At 47.0% G+C, this 13139-nt stretch overlaps 1 long non-coding RNA gene across 1 annotated transcript; it reads left to right on the forward strand.

Annotated features, from left to right (window-relative positions):
- The first annotated feature begins 727 nt into the window (after positions 1–727).
- Gm52726 lies at positions 728–12378 on the forward strand. Its single transcript, XR_003955376.1, has 3 exons — positions 728–2122; positions 4458–4576; positions 10579–12378. It is a non-coding gene; the product is annotated as a predicted gene, 52726 (long non-coding RNA).
- The last annotated feature ends 761 nt before the right edge of the window (positions 12379–13139 follow it).

Raw genomic sequence — 13139 nt, forward strand, 5'->3', positions numbered from 1 at the left:
CTCAACCTACAGGACTGGCCCCTTCCAGCCCTGGAACATCCTGGGCTTCTGAGCAGCAACAGCCTGTACTCCCTGTAGATGAAAGTATGAAAACCAAACTCACAAGGCCCTTCTCCGGAGCTGGCCTGGCCAACCAGAGAGCTGACAGCAGCCCCTTCCGCCTGGGCGGCTTGTAAGCACATGGCTCTGATACAGACGAGCCAAAGAGGGTGTCTAAGAGGCTGTGGAGGGCCCAGGAGTGGGGCTGGGCATACGATGGCCAGGTTTGGAGGCTTTCTTTTCAGTCCTGGGTAGCAGCGTGCTCTGCACATTAGAGCCTCGTCACTGATGGAAAGAACTGATGTGAAATGTCCATTGAATTAGAAGTCCACTTGAGGCATCCGAGAAATGTCAGCAAGAAATCGCAAGGAAGTTATGAAAAGGAGAAAAGATGATTCTTTAAATATAGTTTCAACTGTTGACATTTCTGAAAGATTGCAAAAAAATAGTTATAAATTCTTATTCCAACATGCAAAGTTTCTCACCGTTAGTGACTGCTAAATATTGTAAGAGACTCTGAGGATTGAGGGCAGCCTCTCTAGCATTAAGCTATATTAAGAATGCAAACCGGGTGTGGTGGCGCATGCCTTTAATCCCAGCAGAGGCAGGCAGATTTCTGAGTTCGAGGCCAGCCTGGTCTACAGAGTGAGTTCCAGGACAACCAAGGCTACACAGAGAAACCCTGTCTTGAAAAACAAAAATAAACAAACAAACAAACAAAAAAGCAGGCTCAGGTTTTCAGACATTCTGGAAAGGTTTTTTCCCAAAGCATCTAATAATGCCCCCTCCTCCACACACTCTGACAGACAGAAGACAGTAATTTTGTTGTTATTGGTGGTGGTGTTTTAATTTAGCTTTTTGTATGTGGTTGTTTTGCCTGCATGCTTGTGTGTGTACCAGGAAGTGCCTCTGGAAGCCAGAGGAGGGCACCAGGTACCCTAGAACTGGCGTCACCGATGGGTAAGAACTCATTTGGGCACTGGGGATTGAACCCAGATTCTCTGGACGAGGAGCCAGTGCTCTTAAACACTGAACTATTTCTCTAGACTCAAGAGAATAATATAAACCACAGAATAAGACTAATGAACTTTATCCAGGTCTTGGAGGAGGGTTTTTAAAGTTTGTTTTTGCTATTTTTTATATGTAAGAATGGACCCCATATGCATGTTTGAATGCCTATCATCAGGGAGTAGAACTCTCTGATAGGATGAGAAGGATGAGGGGATGTGGCCTTGCTAGAGGATGGGCTGGAGGTTTGGAAAGCATACGTCCACTGACCCAGTGGTTTTCTTTCTCCTGGCCTGTGGACCAGGATGTAGCTCTCACCTACTTACTGTTCCAGCACTGTGTGTGCCAGCGTGCTCCCCACGGTGGTGCTTTGAGAAGAGGTGAGATGTAGCTTGGGGGGGGGTGTCTCCCTGTAGGGAGGAAGTTTTGGGGTGGGAGATTACTTTCTGACCCCTTATGGCCGGCTTGGATCTTCCAAGAGGAAAAAAAAAAAAAGTCTGCTGTTCATATGGAGCCTTGATACAATTGTCCCATTTTACATATGAACCTACTGAGAAATAAGTGACTTTCTCACATAACTTGGTGATTTTCAGACTTATAGCTTGTTTGCCATTGGTCCTTCCTTAAATAGGGATGAGGATGGGGGAGGGCAGGTGGATTCCTTCAGTTGGGCAAATTGATCTTTGAGAAAGCCAGGCTATCTATCACCTTTAGACTCTTTAGAAACCTCGAGGGAGCTGATTGCTCTGGGTGCCTCTTACGGAGGGAATGCTGGCCTCTGTCCACTTTGTCACAGTTTCCAAGTGCATTTAGAGCGTGGCTCTCATTCCTGAGTGCTGAACTCAGACATCCCACTGACAGCTTGTCATCGTTGCTGGGGTGTCTAATAGTCACCTCAACCTCAATACGCCAAAGCTGAGCTCTCCGCCTTCCCCTGTGCTTCCTTCCCTGCCCACGGTCTTCTAGGTGTAGTTAATAGCATTCACGTGTTTCGCTTTCGTGGAGCCTGAGCAGCCCAGGATTTCTAGAAGGCTGGTGCAGCCCACACCCCTGAGGTGCACAAGTTTATCTGGAGGTGAGGCAAAGACCACAACCAATGTTGATGTATTCAAGTTTTGTAACCCGTAGGCACATGCCTATGTAGAAAAGTTGGATTTTGATTGCCAAAGAAGGCAAAACATCTCAAAATGAAGTTGAGCTATCTTTGGGCAGGATGCAAACCGCCCATGCGCATCTCACATCTGAAGCGACGTGTGATTTCTTCCAGTCTTTCAACTCAAAAAAGATGAACAGATTTATCTGACACGTCCTAAAAATAAATAAATAAATAAATAAATAAAATCCACTTGAGCTGGAAACTAAGTATAGAAGTGGGGTGGGGATATATATATATATATATATACACACATATATATCATATAAAATATGTAACATATATATGTATAAAACAGGGCAGTATATATGTTTCAGCTATGAGCATCTTCTGCTGGGAGTGGGGTGGGGGTGGTGTGGGAAAAGAACCAAAGTTCCCAGCAACAAGAGTTGGAAATGTGTGTGGAAGGTGATTAGAGATCTTCCTCAGAGTTAAGAGCCATGGTTGGAAGTCCAAGCTCCTTTTTAAGAAATCTGCAATTTCCAGAACAAAGCCAGATGCTGGGACACGGCTGCCCCTGATTTGGGAGTGTGAGTACACATGGATACAGGCTGGCAGCTGGCCTCCTCGAAGCCTTGCCACGCCTGACCAGTGAGGGAGGTGTCCCTGAAGCCTGTCACACAGGCACAACTCGTATCTGGGGATATCAGATCACCTCTTCTCTGAGGCATGGTCACTCTTTAACTTGTTAAGTAACAGAACTTACTGGACAGAAGCAAATGTCCTTCCCAGGTCATCCAGACACCAGTGTGGAGTCTATTGAATTAATGTGACTGAGCTTTGGAGTGATGGTTTATTCCTTGAGTTCTCTTTTGTCTTTTTCAGAAAAGAGACTTAATGTGTTGCTGTGGTGTAGAAAATCAATGCGTTGAAATCAATGGTGATTTTGTAGGCTGTTTAAAATGACTCACGTGGCTAGCCAAGCCTACTGCTGGTAGAAAGTGCTGCAGAGGAAATCTTCAAGTTTGTCACCCTCTACCATTCCACCCATGTGGCTGCACTTTCTTCAGGGGCTTGGACAGCTACCCAATGCTTCAGCCCAGGCAGGGCCAATGTGACCCCCAATCCTGCAAGAGACTCAGAAGCTATACCTGAGATATGTGTTGGAGGCAAGGGTCAGGGGTACATAGATGGCCAGCATGACTGCATTGCTGACTAGTAACACAGAGAGAGAGAGATGAAAGGGATGTACTGCTGCAGCAGGTCAAGAGAAGCTGGGTGGCCTTTGGTTGGCTCCAGGAACCACTTCCTGGTGGAAGGACTGTGGTCACTGGTGAGAGCTGGGTATTGAACAAACCATGCTCACTCTGTGATTGAGCCTTAGGCTTCTCTGGGATAGTTAGCATCTGTGCTTCTGCAGGAGACCTGTGCTCAGAGGTCTTTGGTAACTTGCCCAGAATCACATGTCCGGGGAGCTGGGGCTTGGCCCTTATTTTCTTTCTCCACATGGCCTTAAGGTGGCATTTGGCATGAGTTTTAAGAGATGGTATTTCTCAGATTGTTTTAGGTCTGAACTTCTGACATTCATGCCCGATAGATAAACAGAAGGCAGACCCCAAAGCCACCAGATACTGCAAGGTTGCAGTGGCATGACACCTTGGTAGCCCTTAGTGGCCCCTAGCTGTACAGGGTGGCCCGGTCATTGCTCTCAATTCTCTCTGGGTGTGTCAGCACCCTATAGGCACCTTGCTCTGTTTTTGGCCATCCCTAGAAAAATGTTTTTTTCTAAGACATAGCATTAACTTCATCTAAATCATGAATGTATTTCGGTGACTGATCCTGACAGTACATTTTGGATGCTGAGGGTGGGTGACCTCAAAATAGAGGGTAAACCTGAAGGGGTGGCTCTTGACATTTACCATATAGTCAGCCCATCGAACCAGCTGTAAATTGGTGACAAGCTCCACTGAAGGCCATCACTAACACTCACTGGCCACAGCCTGGGCAAACTGCTCTTTAAAGGGACAGAAAGCAGTAAAAGTATCTGAGAAGAGCCCAGGATGGGCCAATTCTGACTCTTCCTTAGACCTGGGGTTACAGTTGATACTAATTCTGGAGAAAGCCCGTTTCCTTCAGCCTCTCCATTTGGAGACCACCTCTCCTTAAAGAAACCTCCCCTTGGAGAGAATTTTAGTTAAGCCCTCACATAGGCTCTTACCTGAACGTTGTGAATGAGCTTCGGGGGCCTTGCTTTTGGGAGAAGTCTTTGGCAAAAATCTTTCTGAAATAAGGTGTAGTTTTTGTCTGGTACCCCAAGGTTCTCCATCCTGAAACTTCCAGACTTGGCAAGCAGTTCTTTGGGCAGATAAAGTTGGAATGATTTTTGCACACCTGTTCCCAGAAGTGCAGAGCTGTTTCTTTCGCGGGCCACTGCTGGTAAGAATTTGATTGGTAGTCTCCTTTATTCTTGTCACCCTGCAAATCTCCAAACCTTTCCTTGTGCACCTGTGAGAGTGACAGAGAAGGAATGCCAGTCACAAAGCTATTTTACTTCCTGTTTCAGAATGTGCCAGCCCACATTAGTGACCTAGGGTCTCAGTGCTTGGCCTTGGTTAAAGTGGAACACAGTGTGCTGCCCGGAGGCTGTGCAGGGCTTCCTGAAAGAGCCGCACTGGGCTGAGGAAGTTGCTTCAGGGCCCATTCTCTGAGGTTAGAATCACAATCCCCGGGTCTCTTTCCTTTCCTCCCTTTTTTTTTTTTTTTTTTTTTTTTTGCCTGTATAAAGGAAGAGTGGTATTTGCAGCTCAGGGACAGATTCTCTGTCATGGCATCTTTACTGGAAGTTGTCCCCAGGTGCTGCTGGGTTTTGACATCACACTAGAGCCTAGTAGATGATTGATGGGGGAGGATTGTGGAGGGAAGAGCAGTCAGGAATCTCAGGTGGAGAGTAGAATGTGGGGTGCCCTATTCTAGGTGGCCCCTATGTTTGGAGGGATGGAGCCCACTGTGGGTCTAGGAGAGTAGCCCAGTGCCTGCTGTGAGGATCAGTTAAATTCAGTAACCTTCTTTAGTCTCTGGTTCTTCCACAATATCTCATTCCTGTCCTTCCACTCTGTTACCAGAGAATGTGACATGCGAGTAGACAGTGGAGACACATGTGGACAGTAGAGATACATGTGTAGACAGTGGAAACATGGATGTAAACAGAGGAGACACACATGTAGACAGTGGTGACACATGTAGACAGTGGAGACACGTGTGTACACAGTGAGGACACGTGTGTACACAGTGGGAACACGTGTATAGACAGTGAAGACACACATGTAGACAGTGGAGACACATATGTAGACAGTGAAGACACACATGTAGACAGTGGAGACACACATGTACTGCTAGTTGTATGTAAATGAGCCATTGGCCCTCTTCCCCAGCTTCCACATGCAGTCAAAGCTGCCCTGAAAACTGACAAGTGCTTCCCTTCCGTTGTGCGAAACCCAGACAACAAACCTGACTAAAGCAAGCAGGCCCTGGGGTGCCTTCCAAATCAGTCCCATTGCCAGCGCACATGGTACACGCACTTCCAGTTTTGATGATTTCAGAGATTTTTTTAAAAATGTCAAAGAAATTCTGGCTGTAAATGTCCCCACAGTGATTTTGTCATTTTGTAGAGAAAGAAAGCAAGCTTCCTGGCTGGCCAGCCCTTTTAGAATGGCCCAAGCTGTGGGCCCAGCCCCTCCTTCCCAATCCCTTCCTACCACTCCCCCGTCCTATTCATATTCCAATCTACACACTTGAAAAGATGTTATTCCAAATGTTCCTGCCAAAGAGAAAATCTTCCTCCTGTTTTTAGAGCTGCTGTCAGAAGACTTGATATGCTTGTGAGGCCAGTGGCTGCAGATGTGGGCAACAGAGCAGGGACCCAACTGGCTAGACTTCAGGGAGTTGGCCAACTGACGGTTCACACCTTAGAGGTTGGAAGGGCTCAGATGCCTGAAAGCTTGTAGCTCTGTTGCTGGGCACTCCAGGAGCGAACTGTGCTGGCCTACCTACGGACAGGAATACGAGGCAACCCAACCCCCACACCAGGGAGGGGGCTTCCTCATTGAGAATTCCCCAATCATTTGGTGAAAGGTGTGGTAGGTAGAAGTCATTTGCCAGGCTAACTCTTTAAATAGCAACAATGGATACAAAACTTTTAAATTAAAACAACAGGATAATTTGATCATTTTTCACAAACATGTGCCGATGCTCTACTGTGTGTCAGCTGATAAAAGACTGAAACACACACACACACACACACACACACACACACACACACACACACTGTGCTTAGGAGTGGAAAGAGACAGCAGGCAAGCACTGGCTGAGTGATTTAGCAGTTAAAGGGGAGGCATATGAGGTTCACTTGAATAGTGGCCACTATGCTTTTACGGCAAGTGTGGAGAACCAGGAATTTGGACACCTTTCTAGAGGAAATCCTATTGAAATTGACATCTGGGTAGACAAAAGGCCTGTTGAGAAAGACCACACAGGTACTCTAGAAAAGGGTGGTGTGGCTTTGGGGCAGCACAGTAGGTAGACACCAGAGATCACAGCCATAGCCTGGGAAATTAGTGGGATTTAGGGCTGATTTAGTACAGGGGGTGGGTGGTGAGGGGTGGGGGTAGGGTTAAAGCATCGCTGGATTCAGAGTCCATAGCTGCAGAGGGATGGTGATATGTCCACTCTCAAGGAGGAGTGAAGGGGAGGCAGATGCTGGAAGGTAAAGAGAGAGGTCAGCTCCCAGGGAGGGTGTCCACAGGAGTGCAGCTGGAGGAGGGCCAGGACCTCCATGCCAGGGGGGACCTGAGTAAGGACCTCAGGAGCATCCTTAGCAATAAAGTATTTGGTGCTAATTACAGATAACAGCAGGCTTCATTTGCATATTAACGACCAAGTATACTAATTACAAATTAGCTTTATCTATTCATTAAAACAAGACTGGGATGCCTTTTTACTTGGGAAGGATATGCTAGTGTTGAGTTAAATTACTGTGCACCTGGAAGGAGTGAGTACCAGCTGCGTTTGCTTGTGGGTATTGTATACATCAGTCTGGTAAAAATAGAGGCAGTAGCAAATTGGAAACCAAAGATGGGATTCGATTTTGTGCCCCCAGAAACCTAACACATACATGCAGATAAGAGTAATTCCCCCATGAACTTGTCAGGCAAGTTCAAAATTATTATACTATAAAAAAGAAAAATTTTCGTTGCGTTCTTTACTGCCGGAGGAAACAGGGCCCCTGAAAATTCCCACTGAGGCTGGCGGGCTCCCCGAATGAGCCAGGAGGGAGCTGTGCAGGGTAGATGAGGTGGAGAGGATGGGGAAGAAAAATGTGATAGTACCACAAACACAAAAAGCCAAGCCAGTGCTAGCACTGGGAAGGAATGCGAAGCGCAGTGGAGGTGGTAGAAGCTTGGCTCTGTGAAATCATTGAGTAAAGTACGTGCTGCCTTCCCTGGAGCAGGGGCTGTAGCACCCGGAAGGTGGAGAGAATGCAGCTTGTGTCTGAAAGAGAAATGAAAGGATTTCCTAAGTATGCATCCCGGATAAGGAGGTGGGCAATATAAGGCACCAAGTCTTGAGGATTGCAACAAGGAGTGGACTCGGGCACAGCTGTCTTCTCTTGTGTGCACGTATCCCGCTGACTTCTTAAACCCATGTATAAGTGATGCTTTGATACAGAGTAAAGATCAGGTCTGTGAGGACAAGGAAGACCGGTTTCTTTGGCTTTGATTCCTAAGCCAAGACATGAAGAAATAGCACCCTATTCATTCACCAGAACAGAAACAGGACAACCATTCCCGAGGGCAAATTTAGCCCTTTGTGGCCTGTCTCAGATCTCCAAGGCTTCTCATCACCTGCCTGAGAATATTCATGTCCTTCAGGCCCTCCGATGTATGAGACACATCTGCCCCTCTTCATGGCCCTCTTCAACCCACTTGTCAACCTGACACACAAACAGTTCACTGTTAAACCATAACCTTTCCTTCCTTGTTTGTCCCCAAAGCTCATGGTACTATCATGATAGAGAACATAGCTAGTCCAACTTTTAAAATTTTCATAGTCTTTGTTTTAAACATTCAATGCCAGCCGGGTGGTGGTGGCTGCTTACACAGTTAATCCCATCCCAGCACTTGGGAGGCAGAGGCAGGCAAATCTTTGTGATTTCAAGGCCAGCCTGGTCTACAGAGTGATACTAGGACAGCCAGGGCTACAAAAGGAAAACCCTGCCTTAGAAAACAGAAATAAAAACAGAAACAGAAACGAAACTAGGCCCTGTCTTTTTAAAGGTCCGAAGTCTCTCTTTGTTGTTGTTTGTTTGTTGTTTGTTTGTTTGTTTTTTTGAGACAGGGTTTTTCTGTGTATCCTTGGCTGTCCTGGAACTCACTTTGTAGACCAGGCTGGCTTCAAACTCAGAAATCCACCTGCCTCTGCCTCCCAAGTGCTGGGATTAAAGACGTGCACCACCACACCCGGCAAAGGTTTATTTATTGTGATATGTAAGTGCTCTGTAGCTGTCTTCAGACACCCCAGAAGAGGGTGTTAGACCTCATTACAAATGACTGTGAGCCACCATGTGGTTGCTGGGATTTGAACTCAGGACCTTCAAAGGAGCAGTCAATGCTCTTAACCACTGAGCCATCTCAAAACCTCAGGGTCTGAAGTCTCTTAACTGTAGGCCCCTGTAAAATTTTTTTAAAAAATTACGTACTATCACATACTATACATACATGATATTTTAAGGGCATAAAAGCAATCATATTTAAGCAAACCCAAATCCAGCAGTGAACATAGTTCAGTGTCCAACATCTGGTCCACTAATGATCCAGAGGGCTTAGTCATCCCAATTCTACAATTCTGCCCTCCTCAGCACACACGATTTATTTCATAGGCTCAGGCAGCTCCACTCCACACCTGCTGATGTCCTCCGCAGACATCCCATAGTCCTGAAATCTCCATGTGTCTCCTGCACCTGAGACTTCACCTTCACCAATGGCCTTCCCTGACATCTCTTCAGGACTCTCTCTGTCACATGCTGGCAAGCTTCAGTTTCCCTCCATGGCCACTTCATACCTTCAAAAATAGTGCCCTACAGAGGATCCTTACGCATTGCCATGTTTGGCTTCTAGCTTGATGTATAGTTTTGTGCCTCTGCCCCTCCTCCAAATACTTCAGTGTGCTAACCCTGGGGAGATACTTCCCAGAAGATCTCACTTCAGTGGCATTGATCTTGTGTTTATCACAGCTGATTCTTTAGCCCCAGATGACAAGCAATCACATAGTCTTAATTTGAAATGTCACACAAATGGTCCTCAAAGAGTCTTTGCTTCCTTCTGAACGTTCATAAGTAAAGAGGCCTCCACTGTCTATATTTCTGTCAACACTCTAACCCCCCAAGCTCCCACAGAACAGTCTACTAAGCATTAAGTACTCAACGACTTTCCAGCCCAGAGTTTCAAATGCTTCCACAATCCCCACCCCCACCCCAAACAACAATGGTCAGGTCATCACAGCAACACCTCAATCCTGGTACCAAGCTTCTGTCCTAGTTTTGTCTTTGGATAAAACATTCTGACCAAAACAATTCAGAGGAGGAAAAGGTTTATTTCAGCATATACTTCCAGGTCACCATCCATCAGTAAGAAACAAGGAAGAAAGTCAAGCAGGAACTGGAGCAAAACCAGGAAGGAACGCTGCTCCCTTTAGCTTGGTCTGTAGCTTTCTTATACAGTCCAGCCCCACCTGCGTAAGAATGGTGCTGCCCACAGTGGGCCAGACCCTCCCGTACCAATACCAAGACAGTTCCCTACAGACATTCCCACAGGCCTGTGCAAGGAAGACGATAAGTTCCCTCTTCCTAGCTTGTGTCAAGTTGACAATAAACACTAACCTGGAACACTTTTCCTTAAAATCAACGAGGAAAGCAATCCTCTTTCTTCTTTCTCTCTAGGTCCTATTCTCCAGCAAGCCTCTAACTCAGTCTCTGCTCCCCTCTCTCACTGCGGGACAAAGGAAACCCGGGTATGATGAGAAAGATTTCAAAAGGCAGAGGGTGCACTAGAGACTTGGACTCTGACAGCCTTCTAGAACCTATCCAGCTAGCTGGCACCCACAGAGGCTAGGGCTAGGAAGCTGCTTGTGGCCTCTTGCTGAACACTCCCCACACACTGTCCATGCCTCTGGTCCTCATCCTTCATGAAGAAGTAAGCCACAAGCTGGTCCTTCAGATAGCTCCTGACCCCAGCTGAAAGGCTGGGGATTTGAAGTCTGGAGTGGCTGTGCATAGCTCAGGGATAAAGCACTTGCCTGGTACCTGTGAGTCCTGGCTTTGATCCCTATCGTGGCCAACAAAAATCCATAAATAAATAAAAGAGTTCTCTGTGTTCTCTCCTCAGGTTGCTGTGTCTCCAACCCCACCGTCTTTCATAACAACTGAAGGGCACCAGGCAAGAATGAAGTGTTGAGCCTCATCATAGCTCTGGCAGTAAGAACATGCCACCCGGCTCTGGGTTTGCAGTGTTCCCACAGAGGTCTAGCCACGAGAAAGAGGAAAAAGCTTCTACAATAGTCAGCATGTGCCCAGAGCAACGGTTGGCAAAATTACAGTTATGAAATAGCAGCAGAAATAATTTTATGGTTGGGGGTCACCACAATATGAGGGACTGTGTTAAAGGGTTGCAGCAATTGGAAGGTTGAGAACCAGTGATCTAGAGAAAGGAAGGATGCTGAGTGGAAGCCCTTTGCCTTCCTTCCAGCAATGCTGTGGCACAGGTTTACTCAAGACAAACAAACCAAACCAACCAAACAAACTGATTGTGAGGTTGGCTGGCAAAGGGGGCAGGGGCACAGAAGAACTCAAATCTTCTCCCCTAGTAAGTATGAGGGTGGAATGTCCCTCAGGCCCTGGCGTGGGGAGCGCTGCTCACAGAGTGGTTAAGCAGAAAGTAGTTAGTTTTAGAACCAATCCGTTGTGCAGTTGTAAGGTGCTCCCCCCCCACACACACACCCGCCACGCTTCTTTGCAGGTTGCATGCATCTTTTTGGAGAAAACTATGTTCTGCCTAGGGCTTTGGAGCTTGTCACGTCAAAGTCATTGGTTAAGTAAATTGGCTGTGCCATTGTGTGATGGTTCCTTAGGAGCCAGTTTCATGATGCTAGAGTAGATTCTGGAAGCTTTTCCTGAAAAGCAACATAAGCTCTCGGTATGGGAGGAACTCATGCGCAGGCCTTTGCTGAGAAAAGGTAGTAAGTAGGTGAGGGTAGGAGTCGCACAGGCAGGCAGATTCTGAGCTTCAACTGTGGGCCCTTAGCCCATCTGCAGCGCAGGAGGGTGCCACTCTGATAGCCTGTGGCACTTAGTGGGTACAAATCCCAAAGCTCAGAGCAGAAGTTCAATTTGTCCGGATCACCTGGCCTTGGCCCTGCTGCAGGGCCACCTGGTCTCTCCTTGTGGACCAGATTGGCAAAGGACAGAGATCTGGAGAAGAGGAAATCTCAGCACACATGCGCAGCACAGCTTCCTAGACTTTGCTCTGCCCCCTTTGCTTCAGGCTTACGGACTAGGTAACAAACGAACAGACAGCTTTCACTCTGGAAAACACATCAAGAGAAGTCGGCTCTTAGGATGCTTGCTGTGCCCCTCATTGCTTGCAAACCTTCTCAGTCCAAAGCTGGACCAACTGTAAACCAGGAACAACCATAAGGAATGCTCCTTGGGTGTGCCATTAATCTGCATCTCGTCTAGACTTCCTAATTCCCCTGAGAGGAGAGGGGATCTTATCAGCATCTTCTTTCTGACAAGCAATAAGTTCACACTTATCTAGGCTGATGGCTCTGCAGCTCCCTTCAGTGAGCTGGTGATTTCAGATGTCGTGAGAGGGAGTTCTCTGTGGAAGGATCACATTCGAAGTCCCAAATTAAAACTAGTTTGGTCTGATTGTCTTTGATTTTTATCCGGTGCATAAAATGGCTAGTTTCAGATGCAAAAACATAAAATAAATGGTCGTGCAGCTCTGAAGTCCCTTCTCCTTGGAGACACATCCCGTCAAGCTCTTTGCTGCTGCCGCCTGACGATTTCCATCTGCCACAGTGCTGATCTCTCTTTATTCTTTTCTATTTTCTGTCCTTCTGCTGCGCTTCCCCCAACTCTTACCAAAAAAAGAAAAGCATAGTGACTCTCCCTGTGTCTGTCTCCTCTGTCTGAGTCGTGCACAATTTTAGCATGGATGTCCCTTAACAGTAAGAATAGTTCCTTCACGAGATGACACTCGGAAATCTAGACACGCATATTTAAATGATAAGTTAGAAGCAAGAAAATGACGAAAGTTGTCATTTGTCTCTCCAGTAACAATTTCTTTGCAAATCCCAGCATTCAGACGTAGAATGTGAAGCCTAAGAGACTATCTCAGGCCTCTGGAGAGAGAATGCCTTCCACAAACAATCAAAGATCCTCCACCCTCCTCCACATCCTCCCCACTGCTGCCCCGTCCCTATCCTGTCATCATCTCGTCTTGAGACTACAGAAGAGACTAGTGGAAGACCTATGTTCCAGCATCCCTTGAGGGAGACAAGCAGGCTTCAGGCTCCAGTCAGGAGAGTGCAGGAGTGTGGATGGTTTGAGTGTATCCCAGGGATGGTTGGGGACACTGCAGAGGAGGAGGGTGACCGGGAGGAGACAATGAAAGCTAAGTGTAGCCACTAGTGACGTGTTGGAGGCATTCAAGGGGTTGGAGTCTCCAAGCCTTGGTACCCACTGTATGGAGTATGAGGAAAGGAGTCTGTAGAGTTGTTTTGTTCTGCCTTGTGGGCCCAAAGAGGGTGTGGGTGGTATGGATAAGGACTGGTCACAGGTGGATCTACAGTAATCGATGCCACTTGTTCCCACAAGAGTCTAGTTTTCCCCTTCTGGAAGCTGAGTGGAGTTACTGTGCTGTGTCTGATGAGCACAGTTCAACAG

This window comes from Mus musculus, chromosome 4 (assembly GCF_000001635.26).
Source record: "Mus musculus strain C57BL/6J chromosome 4, GRCm38.p6 C57BL/6J".
NCBI classification, from domain to species: Eukaryota; Metazoa; Chordata; class Mammalia; order Rodentia; family Muridae; genus Mus; species Mus musculus.